Raw genomic sequence first — 20,002 nt, 5'->3', positions numbered from 1 at the left:
CCAGCCAGCTGTGCACATAAGTAGTCACAGATAACTGTGACTTATATGCTAGTTCATCGCAGGCTACTGTGTGCCATAAAAGATTAATCACTAGCCAAGGAAGTACTATTGTTACCTCTTCTGCTGTGTGCTGAGGCCACAAAGATGAATGACTATGACATAGGCTGGAGAAGCAGCTAGTAATTATAATAAAATCCTCATGTGCCAAATACTAGAATTAAGGCTAGACTAGGTTAGGGGAGCACAAAGCGTATCTGGGACCACCCAGATTCAGAGAGGCTGCATTTGAGGGCCTAAGGAGGTAGCTCAGTCAGTTAAGTGCTTGCTACATAAGCATGAGGACTATAATTTGGTCCCCAGAACACACACTTTCAAAAAAGTTGGGGGGCGGGGGGTGGGGTTGGAGGGATGGCTCAGCAATTAAGAGCACTGGCTGCTCTTCCAGAGGACCTGAGTTCAATTCCCAGCAACCATATGGTGGCTCACAACCATCTGTAATGAGGTCTGGTGCCCTCTTCTGGCTTGCAGGCAGACATGCAGGCAGAACACTGCATACATAATAAATAAATCTTTACAAAAGTATTGGGTATGTTAGCATGTGTTTATAATCCTAACAATGGGGAGGAGACACAGAAGATCACTGGGGCATTCCAGCTAGCCAGCCTAGCATACTTCCTGAGCTCTGGGCCAATGAGAGACTCTGTCACAGAAAAAGAACAAGAAAAAAGCGGCTCCTGAGGTTGACTTCTGGCTTCCATACAAATGTGTGCATATATGCACATGCTTCTGCACATACACATGAATCCACTTGAAATCACATGCATGTGTGCGTACACACACACACACACCAAACAGAATTCATTTGCAATGAGCATTGGAGGCAGAGTTGCCTATGTAGCAAAGGGGAGAAAGGAAGACGGGCACTAACTATTGACACCCCTATTTAAAGGGTGATCTCACAAACAGGGTGAAGCAGACTCAGGTAACAGTGGGCTCAGTATAGCCAGAGTGTGGAAGACCCAATGCCGGCTCCAAGGAGTTCCCACTCAGAGAAAAGAAATAGGGAGAATAAAGAGCATAAATTATGTGCTTTAATAGTAGAAGTAGTGATGGGATGGAGGAAAGAAATAGATGAGGCCAAGGAGAATCCTTCCTGGTCATGTCAAGAAAATTTCTCGAGAGAAAATGTACTTTAGATGAATCACGGAAGAGAAGTGGGATTGCATTAAGTAGAAAAGATAAAACCAAAAAGAATTCTCCAAACTGCACATAAAAAAGGCGTAGTGTGAGCAAAGAAGAAGATAGGTGCCTGAGTGGGCTGTGTCCTGAATGACAAACAAAAGATTCTCGCTTTGATCTTGTAGACAAGAAGGAGGCACTGAAGATTTGAGGCAGCAGAGTGACACGGCCAGATTTTTCCCCGCTTGCCTTGTGTGGCGATTCTTCCAGGGGAAGGACACACTGAAAAAACTAGTCTCGGATAAATAGGTAGGCCGGATGCACGAGCAGACCGCAGGCTTTGAGGCACACTGAAGAGGAAAACTGTTTGGGACTCCAAGGCCAAGTGGATGTGAAAGGTGAGGGAGCTGAAGGGGTCAACATGTCTAATTGGGGAGCTAGGTGGGGAACTTTGCCAACAGTGAGAGCAGGGACACAGGGAAAAAGCACCCATTTGGTGTGGGAAGAGGTGAGGGCGGTGGTACATAATCAGCTGTGCTGGAGACATTTAGCTTTACACATCAGGACTGACGAGCTTTGAAAGGGAGATATGGGAGCTAAACATGTGGTGTCCAGATGAATTGATGGTTTAATAAATGTACACAGCATGAGGGTAAGCAGCAAGGATGACGCTTGCAAATGAAAACGGTGGCCTCTTTCAGTGTGTGGCCAGAGCAAACCGCCCTCCAAAGGGGAAGAAGCAATCATCTTTGCTTCCTGGGAGTGATGATTAAATAGTGACCCTTTTTAGACTCTATTCCACCGGTTCGCAACATTTTACATATAAGGGTCCCCTCCTAAGATAAAAAGAAGTCTCACTTCACCCACTCACACCCACAGTAGTAGTTGTACTTTTAGAAGTTATGGAATGAGAAAACCGCTTAACACATTTAGACATCTGTAGACTTCATGCATTGAGTACCCACTTCTTCAAGGGATCATGGTCCCAACATGGAGGGCTATTAACAGATTCTGGTGCTTGTAGAGTGAAGGGCATTTTATTATAGCTAAAAATTCCTGGCAATTATACAGCTACACAGTTTTCCACCCACAAAGAGATTCCCCCAAAGGATGGCTGAAAATTTGATTTCCCCAACCAACTACCAAGAGAAAAATATCAGTCACTCAGATAAAATATAAGGTATTGAGCTGGGTGTGGTGATGTAGCCTTTAATCCCAGAATTTAGGAGGCAGAGGTGGGCAGCTCTCTAGAAGCCTGATCTACATAGTGTGTTCCAGTCCAAATGCTCATATTTTTGTTGAATTCACAAATAATTCACGATCTTAAAATTATAAAAAAAAATTTCTATGGTGTTAGCAACTGAATCCGGGGACTTGAGCATACTAGACAAGCCCTATATCGCTGAACCACATTTCTAGCCCTTAACACATTTTTCATTTGAGAGCTGAGTGGTGGTGGCGCACGCCTTTAATTCCAGCACTTGGGAGGCAGAGGCAGGTGGATCTCTGTTCCAGCATGGTCTACAGAGATGTTCCAGGACAGCCAGGGCTACACAGAGAAATCCTGCCTTAAAACAAACAAAAACCAAAAAAAAAATCTTTTTCACTTGAAATTTATTTATTTATTTACTTGTAGTGCCGGGGACAGGACCCGGAGCCTTTCAAATGCTAGGGAAGAGCTTTACTGCTGAGCTGAGTCTTCAACTTTCATGAACACTCTGTACAGAAAAACTGAATGGATCTGAAAATAATTGCCATGTCACTACAACCCAGAGACAACAGTCACTAACAGATGTAAAGATGTAGTACTTTGTCTTTGAAATAGAAATCCTGGTACGTTGCAGGTAATCTGGAGGACACGAAGCTGGGCGCACGTGACCAGGAGGAGAGTCGGAATAACTAAAAACAGAGTGTTTCAAAGAGAGGAGAGGAAGAGCTTTGGAAACTCAGGAAGGTAGTAGCAGTAAAGGAGAGAAAGTGAAAAGTACTCTAAACTGAACAAGCTTCAGCCATGGGGTTCTCTGACGAGGGGAAGGGAAGCAGAAATCCCATCCAAAAGCACTTGTTTTCTCCTCTCTGTGTTGTCCTAGGAACTGAGCCCTCCAAAGAAGGCTATGCAATCAAAACATCGCCAAGTAAAACTGAAGAGATAGGCACACAACAGATGTGCAAATTTAATCACAGAAACTCAAAAGGGCACAGCTCCTCAGTTATTTAATTAAAAGATAAAAGAGATGGGCAAATGCTAGGGAAAGATTTTCAAGTTTACGACTAAAGATGATTGGTGACCCCAAAGAGGCTACAAATAAGCATATAGCCCTTATCTAAGACCTACACAAGGAGTCAGTAACGTGCAGGGACAATTCATCAAGGAAGTTGAGAGTTTGAAAATAGGAGACCGTAAAATAGAAATGGTAGAAACAGGGCCAGTGAGATAGTTTAGTGAGTTAAGTTGTTTGTACCACTGACAGCCTGCATTTGAGCAATGGGAAATATTCGGTAGATGAAGAAAAATTACTCTCAGAAATTCTCCCCCACAATGAATAAATAAAGTTAATAAAACAAATGTTAGAAATGAAAAATCAATAAATCCAAAATTTAAAAACAATTTAAAAAACACCACCAATAGACTCAACAGAGCAGATGGAAGAGAAGGTTAACAAGACATTACATTTACAAATAAGAAGAAATAAGAAAATAAATATCCAGGCATCAAGTGTACAGCATTTGGGAGGCAGAGGCAGGTAGATCTCTGTGAACTCAGGGCCAGCCTGGTCTACACAGCAATTTCCAGGACAGCCAGGGCTACACAGAGAAACCCTGTTTCAAAAAAGAAAGAAAGAAAGAAAGAAAGAAAGAAAGAAAGAAAGAAAGAAAGAAAGAAAGAAAGAAAGAAAGAAAGAAAGAAGAGAGGGAAAGAGGAAGAGAAAGAAAGAAAGAAAGAAAGAAAGAAAGAAAGAAAGAAAGAAAGAAAAAAAGAAAGAAAAATGACTATGACCAAACTTCCAAGAATTCTGGATCAAAAGACCAAACCCAAGAATCCATAGGATGGGAGTTGAAACGAAAACAGAACACACTGAGAATCTAATCAATAAAATAGCAGCATAAAATCCCCAAATCTAGAGAAATAAAGACATTTGGACCCCAAAATAGGCATGACAAAGTAAGATCCTCTGCAAGGCAGGCTACAGTCAAGAAGTCAAAAATACAAAACAAAGAAACAATGTTAAAAGATTTAAGGAAAACTACCACTTACTTACAAAAGCAAACACAGCATAAAAACATCAGGTCTTTTATCACAACCCTAAAACTAACCAGAGAAAAAGGAGGTTAGGGAGGAGGAGCCTTTTCAAGTTCTGAATGTAAGTAACAACCAACCAAGACTCTTCTATCAAACACAAAGCTATATTTTAAAATTGATGGAGAAATAAGGGCATTTAAAGACTACTACAAACTAAGCCAGCTCAAGCACAAACTAACCACGGAGGAGAAGATAATCTTTATGTATTCTTTGTGTTGTCTTTCACATCATGCATCTCCATCCCATTAATTTCCCTATCCCTTTGTACCCACCCTCTGCCCTTGCAACTTCTACTCTCCCCCTGCACAAATAAAACAAAATTTAAGAGAAAAAAGAAAAACAAACCAGAGAAGGAAAAACATCATTCTTGTCATGGAAGCTGCAGTGTGACACAGTGAGTCAAGTCATGCAGTAACCCTTTTATCCATACATCTTTACTTGCCAGTGTTCATTGCAAAGTGTCCTTGGTCTGGTTCGAGGCCTCTGGTTTCTGCTACACTATTGATGCTGGCCCTCACTGGGATGCCTCTTGGTTATCCTGCTGTTGTCCTTTGTCTTGGAGATCCTTCAGCGTTGGATCTAAAGGACTGGTGTGTCTTCACTTGCTCCATCAGATCACAGATGGGGTGGATGTTGGAGTGGGCCAACACATAGCCCTGGTTCTGGCCCTGGATAGTTGGAGGGTTGGTCAGACCACCAGCTCTTCCCTGTCTTCACCACCAGGGTGAGCTTTCCTGCATTTTCCTGGCGAGTTCAATACTTGCAGCAATGAGTAAGGGACTGGCCAGTTCTCCCACTCTCAAGTCCTCAGGGTCCGCTTTCCACCTCCACCTTCAGGGCCAGCTCTACTGTGTTACCCAGGTGTGCTATAGGGGCCACTCTCTTGAGTGCTGCAGCTGATGAAGGGCAGGAACAGCTCTCTCACTTGCCTTGGGCATTGATGGGGGGGATGACGCATCTCTCTCTTGCCCATGCTGACAGATGAGTAATGGGGACAGCTCTACCATGCTCACAACTTTGGGGCTGGCTTATCCACACCTATGCCAATGGGGTTGGCTCTATTGTGCTCTACTGTGTGTAGGGCCTAGCAGACAATATTTAAAGGAATACTACACACAAAGGAGAAAGAGAAACAGGAAGTCTCAATCATGAGAGCACAGGAGAGAACAAACTTCCTGAGAGGAACAGATGAACAATGAAAAATTAAAGAATCAATTGTGGCCAACTCAGCGAACCAGCAAACCTCTAATGCTAATAAAAGATAAAGAAAAGAGCAAGTGATAATCAAATACCCCCCCAAAAAAACAACCATAAAAATGACAAGAATTCATTTTTTAAAATCTCTCAACAATAATCTGAAATGTAAGTGACCTCTGCTCATCAGCAAAGAGATGCAGAATAGCTGACTGGAATAAAATATTATATCTAACTCGTCTAACTATGCATTATCAAGAAACAGACTGGAAAAGACACAGATGCATCAAGGAATGGAAGTCAGCCTATTAAGTGAACGGAAGCCAAAATTCAGTGGCATAGATAGTCTAGCACCCGACGATGAAGATTTCAAATTAAGTCAGAAGATATAAATAAATGCATAATAATAAAGAGACTACAACAATCATAAATACACATGCATAAATATTAAGGCTCCCAACATCAAAAAACAAACACTAATGGGCACAGAAGGCCACGTGGGTCTTGATATAAACATAGTGGATGACTTCAGTACTCGAGTCTCCCCAAGATATGACTTATAAACAAACAAACAAGCTAATAAATATTTGGAAAAAAATGAACACAGCCATTAGGGGAATTCCAATGAAAACTGCTTTGTGATTTCATCTTAACCCCTATCAGAAAAGGGATAAGCAAAGGACTGGATGGAGGCAATGAGGGAGGGCTGTAAATTAGAATAAAATATAGTGACACACAGAAAAATGCTACAGCGGAACTCATTAACTTGCAGGCTAATTGAACATTTAACTAAAATGTTATTGCTTATTTTTGAGACAGGGCTTTTATATGTTGCTCAAGCTAGTTTAGACCTTGTATTTCTCCTGCTTTTACCTCCAATGTGTTGGGATTATGTAGAAGTTATCTCTATTCAGGAAATAACCACGCTAGTTAAAAGATAAACAATTATATTTTTAGTTATTATAAGGGGAAAACTCATGAAACCGGAATGAAAAATCCAAGCTCAGCTGTGCAGTGAAGGAACCACAGAGAGAGTGCACCTGGGCTTCAAGCCCGTTTTTCTCCATGTCCCAGAAAGCCACATCCTAACTTGGTCCCACCTCATAAAGATAATTGGTTAACAAGGCTTCCCCATCACTTACTTCCCCTGTTATCTAAACAAGAGTGATCCAAACCCAATACCAAACTATATACAATAGGAACAGATATCAAGTATAAAATTACAAACAACATAAACAATATTAAACAAGGAACACATGACAAATGTTTTAATAAACATTCTATTCCAAAAAGTCTAAGTCTTGCATCAGAAATAAGCTTGGCTAAATCATAAGAGGAAGGTAACTACAACTATCTAATCTTTAGCCCCACCAAAGGCCTGAGAAAGGAGATAATATTGCTTGAGTAGGCAGGAAGTGCAATCAAGTAGCTTCCAAAGCAAGCAGTATATGACAGAGACAATTGGCTACCTGAGTAATCACCCGAAGTCTCATTTGCAACTTTGAAGCAACCAACTTTGGCTAAGGCCTAGCATATCTGACAGACCATTTTCAGAGGCAAGGAATTTTTCAGAACCATCTTACCCTGTTTTGGCAAGGTTTGACAGTCCTTTTCCTTGTGTCCTGTGTATCCAATCTGGATACCATGTACTTTGTCAGTGGTTGAGGCATGGACAGTTCCTTGCCCAAAGGCCAATTGTGCCAAGAAGAAAACAAACTCCGAATGGAGTGTCTTTGGTGTTCAACATTCTCTCGGGAATAAATTGAAGCTGTCAGGAGCAATCATGTCTCATGTCAACAGAACCCTAAGTTATTTAAATGTCATGTTTTACAGATCCTTGAAGTGGTTGAAGATTACCTATCTAGGCAGAAAGAATACAGTTTCTATGTATCTAAAGAACCTAATTAATCTGACTATATGTATACCAAACACAAACAACTATTGACCTATAATATTTAACACCTATATAACTTAAAGACTAAAACTTCATGTAAGAATATTAAATAATCTGTAAATAAATGTGCAGCAAATGAGGACAATGACCTCAAAATCTGAAAAATGTATAAGTATCTTGATCAGAAGTAAGAATAATATATAATGCAATATGAAAATATATCCTAAAATTTGTATCAATATACGAAATGTCCTAAACAGAGGTAGAAACATACATGTATACAATCTGACAAAATAACTTTGTATAGGTGCTCAAATATTGTAAACAGAAATAACAAATATAATTTGAACTTGTATCAATATACGAAAAACAATACCAATGTAAATTATCCGTAAATAATTGTTCACAAGTATTCACTCTATCATCCACTATTATGATCCCTTTTTATTTTATTTCTGAACCTACATAGTTTCCACCTCTACCTGATACAAGTAATAAGCAACAACCCCTAAACGGTGTTCCCAACCCTGAGGACAAACTTTGTTGGGAGAGGGGACATCGTCTCTAGAATTGTTTCCTGCTGTCATGGGGGTGTGTTCTCTTTATGGGATCCTGCAAAATTAAAGTGATGGTTAAGTTTCAAGATTACTGTCTAGCATAGTTGCAAATGATTTCTGAGCAGTCGATAGGGTTTTTTTTCCAAAGTTCTTATTTGGAGTTCTGGTCAGAATGTCATAAGAAGGTGCACCATGTCAGTTCCAGGACAGCCAGAGCTATGTAAAAAAACCATGTCTCAATAAATAAAGCATAACAAAAAATATTAATTCCTCCTGGTCCCAGTATTAGGACCCTCTGTTTTCACCTTTCATTCTATGGCCTTGAGTCAATTCGCCTCTCTAAGCCTTATGTCTCAAATTTATTACTCATTGTCAATTCATACATGTATATAATGTATTTTGATCCTGCTCGTTCCCCTACTACCCCCTCTTCCTCCAGTTCACCCTCTTCCTCCCAACAAATTCTCCTATGTTTGTGTCTTGTGTTGTGTTGTTTGGAGGACCTCAGTGTGTTTGACTAGGGCGTCTGCATAAGCAGATGGAAGGTTATTTACTGGAGCATGGGCAGCTACCCAGAGACAACAGCACTGAAGACAGTGATTCCTTCTACCCCAAGCAACCATTAACTACCAAGAACTCTTCAAGGATAGGTGGGGCCCCATGAGCCCCTTCTCCACCTATGATTGAATGTTGAAGGGCCCCAGCTTGCAGGCCTTGTGTAGGTAACCACAGTTGCTGTGGGCTCATGAGCATGATGGCTGAGGACTTATTTTGCTAGTCTTTCACATATAAGTGTTTGAGATTGGCAGACATCAAAACACTATTACTCCCACACTTCATACAGCATGAACTTGAAGCCCACTAAACTGTCTTTCAAGATCATCTACACATAAGGCAGGCTGACCACGGTCCATGCCTATAATTCCAGCAATTAGGAGGTGAAGAGAGGAGGATGGAGATTTCAGTTATTTTCGAGTACATAGCACTTAGATGGCAGCCTGGGATGAGTGAGACTGCCTCAAACAAAGAAATAAACAAAAGCAAGCAAGCAAACAAAAGGTTTTTTAGAATAATCTGGGCAAGGTTTTCCCAGGGAGAATTAGAATTTCATTTTCAGGTGAACATGCTGAAACATACTGAACCTATCCAGGGCCCTTGTTTTCTGGGCCAGTGCTTTGCTCTATGATGTGTGTGTGTGTGTGTGTGTGTGTGTGTGTGTGTGTGTGTGTGTGCGTGTGTACGTGTAACTGGCGATTCAGTTTCATGCATGCTAGGCTAGTGCTCTACCTCAGAGCTCCATCCTCAGGCATTTTCATTTTTGAGACTGAGGGGTGCTGTTTCTCTTTCTGTCTCATCATCCTAAGTAGCTGAAATTATAGGCATACTCCACTGTGCACGGCTACAATGCAATTTCATGCAGCAAAAAACAAGAAAGAAACCAAGATGCTTAGTCTGCATTTGCTCACAAAAAAATGAAAAAATGCATTTCTACTTCTAATAAAATATCTTTGGAAGTACATAAGATAATTTGTTACCATTGGAGAAGGGAAATGAGTGTAATTACAGACCAGGCTGAAAAATAAAACTATAATCCACATCACAAAAAGCTCATGTCATCAATAGGAAATATGGGTTTTGTTTATTTTTATGTGTATGAGTGAATGTCTTCATATATATATATATGTGTGTAGCATGTATGTACTATGGAGGTCAGAAGAGGACATCAGATCCCCTGGAACTGGAGTTACAGACTATTGTAAGCTCCATATGGGTCAGGAGGTGATGGCGCAGGCCTTTAATCCCAGTACTCGGGAGGCAGAGGCAGGTGGATCTCTGTGAGTTTGAGACCAGCCTGGTCTACAGAGTGAGTTCCAGTACAGCCAGGGCTGTTATACAGACAAATCCTGTCTCAAAAATCCAAAACCAAACCAAACCAAAACAATCAAGGAAAAAACAAAAAATTTTAAAAAGCTCCCATGTGGGTGTTGGGGACTGAAGCCAGGTCTCTGCAGGACAGACAGGTGCTCCTCACTGTTGAACCACCTGTGCAGCTTAGAAATCCAGATTGCACACTCCATGTTTGTTTGGACTTTTTGAATTTTAACCATGTAAATATATTGAGTATTCAAAGGCAGCCATTTGCTCCTTTCTCCCCACTGTCCTTCAAGATACCATGGAAGTCTGTGACAATCAGTGTTAACTGTGAACAATCACCTGGCAGGCAGTGAAAAATTATCTCGATTAGGACGAGGACTAGGCTTTGGGAATGTCTGTGAGGGGTTGCCTTCATTGTGTTCATCTGTGTAACACAAAAAGACTTGTTTTAACTGGGGGGGGGGCATTGCTCGTGTGGAGAATCTTGGGCTGAATCAAATGAAAAGGAGAACTGAGCATGTGTTCACCTTTCCCTATTGTCTGATTCTGGATATGATATGAGAAGCTGCTTCAGGCCCCTGTGGTCTTGACTTCTGTGCTGTCTTAGTTAGGATCTCTATTGCTCTGGTAAAGCGTTGTGACCAAACGCAGTATGGGAAGGAAATGGCTTATTTAGGTTAGACATCCTGAATCACAGTCCACCACGGGAAACCGAAGCAAGAACCTGGAGCAGAGGCCATGGAGAGGTGCTTCTTACTGGCTTGCTCCTCATGACTTGCTTGGCCTGCTTTCTTATAGAATCCAGGACCTCCAGCCCAGGGTAGCACCACCCACATTGGGAAGGGCTGCCCCCCCTTCAATAAGTAATTAAGAGAATGCCCTATAGACTTTCCTATGGGTGATCTGATGGAGGAATTTTCCCAGGATTCTTTCTTTCCAGATACATCTAGGTTTGTGTCAAGTTGACAAAAACTAACGGGCATTCTTACTATGATGTTGATGTGGGAGTGTCATATATCAATCTGTTGCTTTCATTGGTTAATCAATAAAGAAACTGTTTGGCCTGATAGGTTAGAACATAGGTGGGTGGAGTAAACAGAACAGAATGCTGGGAGGAAGAGGAAGTGAGGCAGACGCCATGCCTCTCCTCTCCAGGGCAGACGCGATGAAGCAAGCCGCCAGGTCAGACATGCTGAATCTTTCCCGGTAAGACTGGTACACACAGATTACTAAATATGGGTTAGGCAAGATGTGAGAATTAGCCATTAAGAGGCTAGAACTAATGGGCCAAGCAGTGTTTAAAAGAATACAGTTTCCGTGTTATTATTTCGGGGCATAAGCTTGCCAGGCAGCCAGGAACTGGGCGGCAGGAATGCTGCCTGCAACTCCTACTACTTGATGCAATGCCTGAACTGTGAGCCATGACAATCCCCTTTCTCTTCCAGTTACTGTCCTTCAAGTATTTGTAAAAAGATTCATTTGTTTTCACTGTGTGTCTGTACGCAGGCATACCCTAGTGCTTGGAGGTCAGAGGGATTGCATGCCCTGGAGCTGGAGTTACAGGCAGTTGTGAGTTGCCTGATGTGGGTGCTGGGAATTGCTCTTGGATCTTTTGGAAGAGGAGCAAGTGCTCTTACTGCTGAGACATCTCTCTAGCCTCTGTCCGAGTATCATATCCCAGCAACAGGAAAAGAACTAGAACAAGGTCTTTAGTTGCTTTGTGGGGAAAAGCGATGTGGTAGTTTTTTCGTATCCAAATGAACAACAACAGAGATGAGGCATGGGGGTGCATACCTGTAAGTCAGGAGTCTGGCCAGGCGGTGGCGCACGCCTTTAATCCCAACACTTTGGAGGCAGAGGCAGGTGGATCTCTGGGAGTTTGAGGCCAGCCTGGTCTACAGAGTGAGTTCTGGGGCAGCCAGGGCAGTTAAACAGAGAAACCCTGTTTCTTAAAAAAAAAGGAAAAAACCCTGAAGAGTGCAACAGGAGGATTATGGGTCTAAGGACAGCCTGGGTTACACAGACAGACACCGTCTCAAGAGAAAGTAACCTATCAAATTCATCTATCTATCTATCTATCTATCTATCTATCTATCTATCTATCTATCTATCTACACACCTACATTTAGACACACACACATATATATTCTATATATCACATATATTATATATAACATATATGAGTTAACTAAATGTTAACATATATAATCCTTACATCAATCCTATAAAAACGTTGTAATTGTCTTAAAAATGCAATGAGAAAACAGGCACACAAACAGAAAGTAATTTGTTCAGTCCTACTAAAGTCATGTAGCAAAGAGCTGAAATCTGTACTTGGGCAGTTCTATCCAAGAATGCAAGTTCTTCGCCCTTACATGATGTTGTCTTTGTAAATTCTAGAAATCACACTATGAGGTACTATTGTCCCTGGTCTCCTGAAAGCAGAGAAGGGGAGCTGGTTGGGAAGATGAAAGGGATTAGATGAAAGAGGGAGGGGAACAAGAGAGAGGAAGAGTAATGGACGTGCACATGTGTGTGCAAATTTGAGATCTGGATACATTGTGCACATGTATGAAAATGCCATAAATTACACACACGTACACACATAACAATAATAAAGAAAATGAGGCTATCAACTTGAGAGCGTGGGGGTGAACACAGGATAGGTTCCAGGGAAAGTAGCTAGAGGGAGGAAGGGAGGAAGGAAGGAAGGAAATGATGTAATTCTATTTCAATTTAAAACAGTATTTTTAGGCTGTGTGTGGTAGCACACCCCCTTAATCCCAGCACTAGGGAAGCAGAGATAGATGGATCTCTGTCAGTTTGGGGCCAACCTGGTCTACTTAGTGAACTCCACGCCAGTTAAGACTACGTAGAGAAACCTGTCTTAAAAACTAAAAGCAGAAAACAAAACAACCATTTTAAACAATTTTAAATTGTATTTAGTTCACAGTTTTAGAAGCTATGAATTCAAATGAACAGTGTGACACTGGTCCAGGCTGTGTCACATCATGGTGGGACTTTTGCATCTCTCTACATGTATGTTCTCTTCTTCCTCCTCATTCTTCCCTCCCCTAGTAGTGCCAGTAGGATTCAGGCATTATAACTTCACCCTAATGATCTAAACTAACCACTTTCCAAAGGGCTATTGTTTTTAATGTTTTATTAGCATATGTGTATTTTTCATAATGTATGTTTGTGTATTCACAAATACATAACTATAACCTGCTAAGTCTGTTTTTGTTGCTAGTATGCATATAGTTTCAGGGCTGACTGCTCCGTGTTGGACATCCACTAAAGGTGCACATCCCTGGAAAGGGTAATTTTCCTTCTCCTAGCTGCCTGTTAGTTGCCTGCAGTACTTTGTAACAGGGTGGCAGCTATACTTTTGTGTGTGTGTAAGGATAGTTTTAGACTGTAGTAAGAAATTATGCTGGTCTAGCCAAGTGGCAGATTCTTTTCCAAGGTCCATGACCTCACTAGCCCCCAAAAGTTGGCGCGGTTTCCAGTACCGGGCACTATTTCCCTCCTGTTGAGTGGGCCTCATCAAAGAAGCCTCTCTTTACAGCAAATGGAAACCATCACAGGAAAACATGACTGGACACAATGCAGACAAATCAACTTTACACACACACACACACACACACACACACGCATGCACACACACACATGCACACACACACGCATGCAAGCAAACAAAGGCAGAATGCAGTGAATCTGTCAGGGGTAGTATCAAGCTGAGAAACCCTGCAAAGCACTTAAATGCCCTTTGCAGGATATCTTAGAAATAAATTTCTGGACTGACAAGCTTCTCGGTTTGAGCTCAGAGCTTCCTCAATATCTAGCACTCAATCAATACTTTAAAATGAACAAATAAACTCTTTCCACCTAAAAGCTGATGGTTAGCAACTTGCCCGACTGAGAGAGCTAGAGAAGTAGACAAGCATGTTGATTAAAGTGTAATGTGAGAAGCAAAAAACGTGCGAGTGACTCAAGTGTCCATCAACAGGAAACTGCTCTGTGGCCTGTGCCTGAGAGGAGGCCCAACACGATGGGCAAGGGCATAGGCCCAGAGCCAGAATGCTCGCCTCTGCATCTGGCTCTGCCACTTACTAGAGAAAATCGGCACCAGCTTTCTAACCTTATTGTACTTCAGCTGCTCGAGCTACAGAACAGGAAACAAAAAGACCCTGAGCGTGTGCCTCCTCTTTTACTGCCACGCTGTCCAGTACAAAAGCCACACTGTGAGAAGAAGGGTGGTCATGCAGTGTCACCTTGGACTGCGGGAGAGAAGTCAGCAGCCATGGGAAAGAGCGCTATGTCTCATCACTTTGTTGCAAGCAGTGAATTTCTATGTTCTGGTGTTTAGCAAGTACTCAAGTGTTTTCATTGCAGCTACTCATACGGAGCTGCTAAAAAGACTTATCAGATGCTATCTTCATTTGCTTTCTATTGCTGTGATAAACACCATAACCAAAAGCCACTTGGGGAAGAAATGGTTTATTTCACCTCACAGCTTCTCGTGAAGGTATTAGGGCAGGGACTCAAGTAAGGAACCTGGAGGCAGGAACTGACACGGAGGCCATGGAAAAATGGTGCTTTCTGGCTTGCTCCTCATAGCTTCCTCAGCCTTCTTTCTTATACAGGACCCCCTGTCCAGGGGTGCTCTGCCCACAGGGGTTGGACTCCCCCACATCAATCATTAGTAAGGAAAATTCCCCATGGCCTTGCTCACAGACCAGTCTTCCAGAGGTACTTCCTCAGTGGAGGCTCCTTCCTCCAACATAGCTCTAGCTTGTATCAAGCTAGACTAACCACACTAACCACCACAGATGCCAAACATACATTTTAGGTCAAAGCAAACATCTGTTAGAATGCTACACTTGATAAAAGTTCAATTTTCTAAGTGCATTTATAAATCTACGTGTGAAAATGTGCAGAAAGAAAGCCTAGACAAATATACACCAAACTGTTTACTGACACTGCTGGGGAGCTGCATAAATGGAATTCTCTCTTTTTTTTTCTTTACCCGCCCCCACTTTTGACAAACTATTTATTATTCTCAGAAGAAAAAACTTGGAGTTTTAAGGTGGACAAGTGTAGGGAAGAACAGAATGAGACGTCTTCCTGTAGCTACCGATGCCTTGCCTCAGCCCGAGGTGACCTGGCATGACCGTCTTTCCTCTCCCGGCGTGACCTTCCTACTAGACAACATGGTAGCAAGAAAGGAGGCACACATGACGTATGTGCCCCTAAAATCAATTCCTACAGCATAGCCAAAGCCAAGTGTCTACTCCTGATGCACCTGACATCATGAATAAACCCAAGAAACTCCCTGTCAAACAGGAAGAGACCTGTGAGATCATCTAAGCAACCCTTAATTGGCAGGTGGAAATTGACAAGGAAAGGCATTCCTGTGATATGACCTATCATGCACTTTTGAGAAATACAATTTATTACCCACCTGAAGGCTTAAAGATGCATTGTCATAGGTGAGAATTTTATGCCAAGAGCCAATTAACTCAATAAAGCTGGAACTTTCCTACTAGTAGTGAGATCGTAAGCGATTTTGGAGAGAAAATTGAGACTATGTCTTAAAGCTGCTGCTGCTCATATTTTATGAGTGGACAATTTCATTCCAGATAATCTTCCTGACGGAAGCATTCACCTAAACGTAACTACCTAAGAAGGAACACAGAAGCTCTGGTGGTCAAAGCTCCGAGCTGGAGGTTGTCTAAACCATCAGAAGTAGAATGTGGTAAAGAAATTCTGCTTAGGTTCATAAATACATTACTGAAAAATAAGTGAATTTGAGCCATATATTACAATATGGACAGATTTTGTAAGTATAATATTGACTAAAAAACAAGTTGTAGAATAATATATACATTGAATGCCATTGATACAAAATATAAAGAGCAGCATATGTTTTTAAACACACATATATACACATATATGAATATATCTATACACAGAGAGAGAGAGAGAGAGAAAGAATTAAGGTATGAATGAATGAAAGAGAGTAACAAAAACTGCATCAAGGATAGTATTCACTGTGGAGGGAGGGAGCTTTAATTATGAAAGAATTGACTATTAGTAATGTCTTTCTGGACATCACATTATTCTTGATGCTGCTTTGAATGTGCAAAACATTTCATAACATAGTGCTTTTAGAAATTCAACAAATCCAGTGCCGAATGGAAAGCTGATCATTTTCAGATATACCAAGACACTAAATGCAGTGTAATAAATATAGATGCTGCATTTAAAATTAGAAAATCGGTCCTTAAAGCTTCTTCATTTTTTTTTCTGGGATCAGTTCCACAGGAGGGACCCTTCTAGAGACCTAGCAGTTGGGTGCAGTAGGTGGAAATCAGGAGATAATCTCTCAGCCTTTTGTTAGCTATAGGAAGGAGAGCAATTTGGTTAGACTCTTGGGTTTGCACGTTGAAGCTACAATGCTGGAGCAGATTGTCTTAGAGACTTTTGTTTTCAGATGACTGCTTCTTTCAAGTTTTTGTTTCTTTGTTTGTTTGTCTGATTAATTGGTTAGTTAGCAACAATGGCTAAACTCATCCCTGCAAAATGCTCAAGTGTTTCCTATGTCAAAAAATATTCAGATTTATTCTTAGCCGTTTTCCTCAGAGCCTTTAATATTATTTATGTATGTTGTCACACTCCAAGGGGAAAATTCAGTTAAGAAGCATTTCCAAAACATTGCTTGTACCCCCACACACAGACACACACTTTAAACCAGAATCTATTAATATTCTCCTAAAACTGTTGCCCTGGAAAGGTTTTCTTACTACTTTAGCTGTCATTGTTTGGAATCCTTTGGAAGGACTAGTCAGATGGCTCAGTGGGTAGACACCTGCTGCCAAGCATAAGGACCTGAGTTTGATCCCTGGGACCCACATGATGGAAGGAACAGAGCTGACTTTTGCAAGTTGTCCTCTGACCTCCACATGAATCACAGCACGTGCCCCCTCTTTCCACACGCACTTGAGATAAAATAAAAGGTAATAAAAGATTAAAAAAAAAGACTAAGACTCCCTTTGAAGGGAAGACTGTGATAATGTTCTGTAACATCCACTGAGTGGGGTTTCTCTCAGTGGATGTCCTTGATCAGTTTTGAGATCTAGCCTCCCCAGTATAATGGCGGATCGAACACCAGAAACTTCTGAGCATTGGTGATGGGAAGGACTATATCCTAAATGTGTTCTTTTCCCCCCTGGATTTTGGGTCTATCCTAAGTTTGCTGCTTCAAGGCAAGCACCCTTCTTTTAGGTGACAGCAGAGTGAAAGGTGTCCCTGGTGGCAGCTCAAAGCCGCTCAGCTAGGGCCTAATCCGGAAGGTACAAGTCTCTCCCTCTGTGCCTTCATCTCCCACATCAAGAGTTGGCAGGGGTCAGCACTTCAAGGCAGAGAGACCTGCTCGCCCAGGGAAGGAGCGGCATCCTCTTCCTTCAGGGACAGGACATTTACTTCAACTTCCAGCACTGAGATTCCTTGGACCCTTCTCCCCACCCAAACCTCAGCCCAAGAATCGCTAAGGTGTGTGGCTTCCACCAGACTTTCTTGGAGGTGACTTACTTGGGGGCCTCTAATTTAGAAATGAAGATTCGTCTGTAAAAGTGTACATAGAGATGTTTAATGCCTTTGTCCTTCTGAACAATGGAAAGGAAAGCACAAAAGTGTGTTCTCTTTCTGGCTGCAAACATCATGCTCTAATGGCAGCTAACAGGAGCTGCTCCTGAGATCTCCCCCCCCCCCCCCACAGCTACCTCACCTGTTTGGAACCCTTGAGATCTGTCCCCACTTATCTATCAAAAGAAGGATAAACAGCATTTACCCATCCAGTCCCAGCCCCACGTACCAGGTTGGGGTACTTAGCCTGGGGCTAGGAGAGGCAGGGACTATAGAAGGAAATGGGGTGTTGGACTCTGGAGAAGTAAGCTCTGTGTCAAATCACTCCAAACTGTGCTCTAGAGAGGTAAAGGCTGCCTGCCGGTTACAGGAGGCAAAGAAGGAATCAGAAAACAGAGCAGACAATGGGGAAAATTGCATCAGGGAAAATGAAGGGGGTCAGGAAGTCAGTGCAGAGATGCTATGATCCCTTAACTGGGGGCTCTGAGGCCTGAGCCCAGTTTACTTCAGGGAAAAACTCCCGTGTCCTGTCTCCTGGCCAGAACACTCATTTGCTCAGAAAATTAGAGGTCTAGTATTGCCTCTCTCCTCTTCCCAGCAAATGCTTTCCACACATACGCCTTCCCTCTCACCGGTAAGCCTGCCCTTAGACAAAAAGCATGCCACTGAAAAATCTAAGTTAAATAAATAAACACCCCATTCCTATCAAAGAAACAAACCATGGACCTTCCTCTTACTCATCTTTTAGATCACAATTGCTCAAATTGGCTTGAGTTACTAGTCTTCTGTGTCTTCTTTCTCCTTTATGAATCCAATCAGTGACTACTTCATTAGAAAGCATTTTTAATGCAAGTTTCCCCGCAGAGGCACATGCAAGCGGACAAGAACAGGCGGACCGACACCCCCTTAGACAGTGCTAGCCCTGAAGCTTCCCTTCTTTCAGCCAGCTGAATGAGGGCGAGGCTTGGGAATAATTGCTCCGTGGCCTACCTTCGGATTCCGTCAGGTCTGTGAAGCAGGCGGGTAGCTTGGAGGCTGGGAGGCCCGGGCTAAGCCGCCTCTGTGAATCAGCAAAGAAGTCCCTGAGACAGGGATGCCGACAGCTGCTGTGTGCACACTCTCCCTCTGTCTCTCCCACCTCCCTGTCCTCCTTCTCCTTCTCCTCCTCCTCCCCTCTCGGTGCAGCTCTGTGTTGCTATGCAATCATCCCCAGTACTAACAGCACCGTTCCGACCTCCGGCAAAGATACCCTTGACTGGACGAATGTCGAGAGAGCAAGGACAGTTTTCTCAAAGTACCAGAGCCGTGGTGGCAGCTCTCGGAGATTTTCAATTCATTAGGAGCAGAAGAGCAAAGCGGAAGAGCCTGAAAGGCAGAGGGGGAGAGGGGGAGAAGGAGGAGAGACTTCCACTGGGAGGAGGAGACAAAAGAGCCCTGGAGATCAATAGGAGCTGCTGAGCCGAGCAAAGTGTCTGGCCCCCAACTTCCACATATCCAGCCCAGAGCCAAAACCAACTTTGGAGCCAGCAGCTGGCAGGGGCCCCTCAGTAGCCAGTCCAGGATCCAATTTCTGTTCCGGGAGTGTTCTGAAACACTCTTCTCTCACAATTGTCATTGATACTCAAGGTGCAGTCTGGGGCACAGCACAGTCTGCCAGTGACCTCTGAGCTCTTGGAGTCACTCCCTCTTAGCCCTTCAGTGTGTGAAACTCAACAAGTAAAGGAAAGAAAAGGGACTTTGAATGATTTGAGAGAACACAGCTCCTTCCTGGTGCACCTCACTGGCTTCCCCACTTACTGCCATTGATTTCGTCCACACCGGCTCTTTTAACTGTGAAAGATTTAAGTTGCCCACACCCCGACAGATCTGGATGCAGGACATCACATTCCTTTACTGAGGGCTCAGCGCACAGCAGGTCACGTAACAGATTTGTTGAGAGAGTGAGCAATGCATGGGAAATGCATAAAGGCTGTCGGAAAATGCTCACCGCCATCCTCCTAGCCCTAAGAGACTAAGGATTGAAGCCCTTGCAGCTCCAGGCCTTGGCAAACAGACCCCTTCCTTCCTCCCTCTGCTTCTGAGAACTGTACAGGAGAAGGGGACTGCTTTGCGGTGTTACTGAATTCCGCTGAGGATGGGAACTATGTTCTGATGGCAGTGGAACTTAAAACAGAAAAACGCTTCTGAATTAGTGGGATCTGGGACTGGTGTTCGTATGTTGAAAGGACTGGGAACTATTACAATGACTATTATCTCTGTTTTATTATTATTATTTATTGAGTTTGTACTTCATTTTGCGATTCTTTTAAATGGTAGAAGTTTTTTATTTGTTTTTTTTTTATTTGAGACACGATA

General features: G+C 42.6%; 1 protein-coding gene across 1 annotated transcript in view; it reads right to left on the bottom strand.

The window, feature by feature from the left end:
- The window catches only part of Drp2 (dystrophin related protein 2), an 82,942-nt gene extending 63,849 nt beyond the window's left edge, over nucleotides 1–19,093 (bottom strand). The window contains exon 1 of the mRNA XM_075957369.1: nucleotides 18,638–19,093. The gene's annotated coding sequence lies outside the window, so the exon portion shown is untranslated. The remainder of the gene's footprint in view (nucleotides 1–18,637) is intronic.
- Between the last annotated feature and the right edge of the window lie 909 nt (nucleotides 19,094–20,002).

The sequence above is a fragment of the Microtus pennsylvanicus genome, chromosome X (assembly GCF_037038515.1).
Source record: "Microtus pennsylvanicus isolate mMicPen1 chromosome X, mMicPen1.hap1, whole genome shotgun sequence".
NCBI lineage: Eukaryota > Metazoa > Chordata > Mammalia > Rodentia > Cricetidae > Microtus > Microtus pennsylvanicus.
Note: the sequence above shows the minus strand (reverse complement) of the source record. Positions and strands in the feature narration are given on the sequence as shown.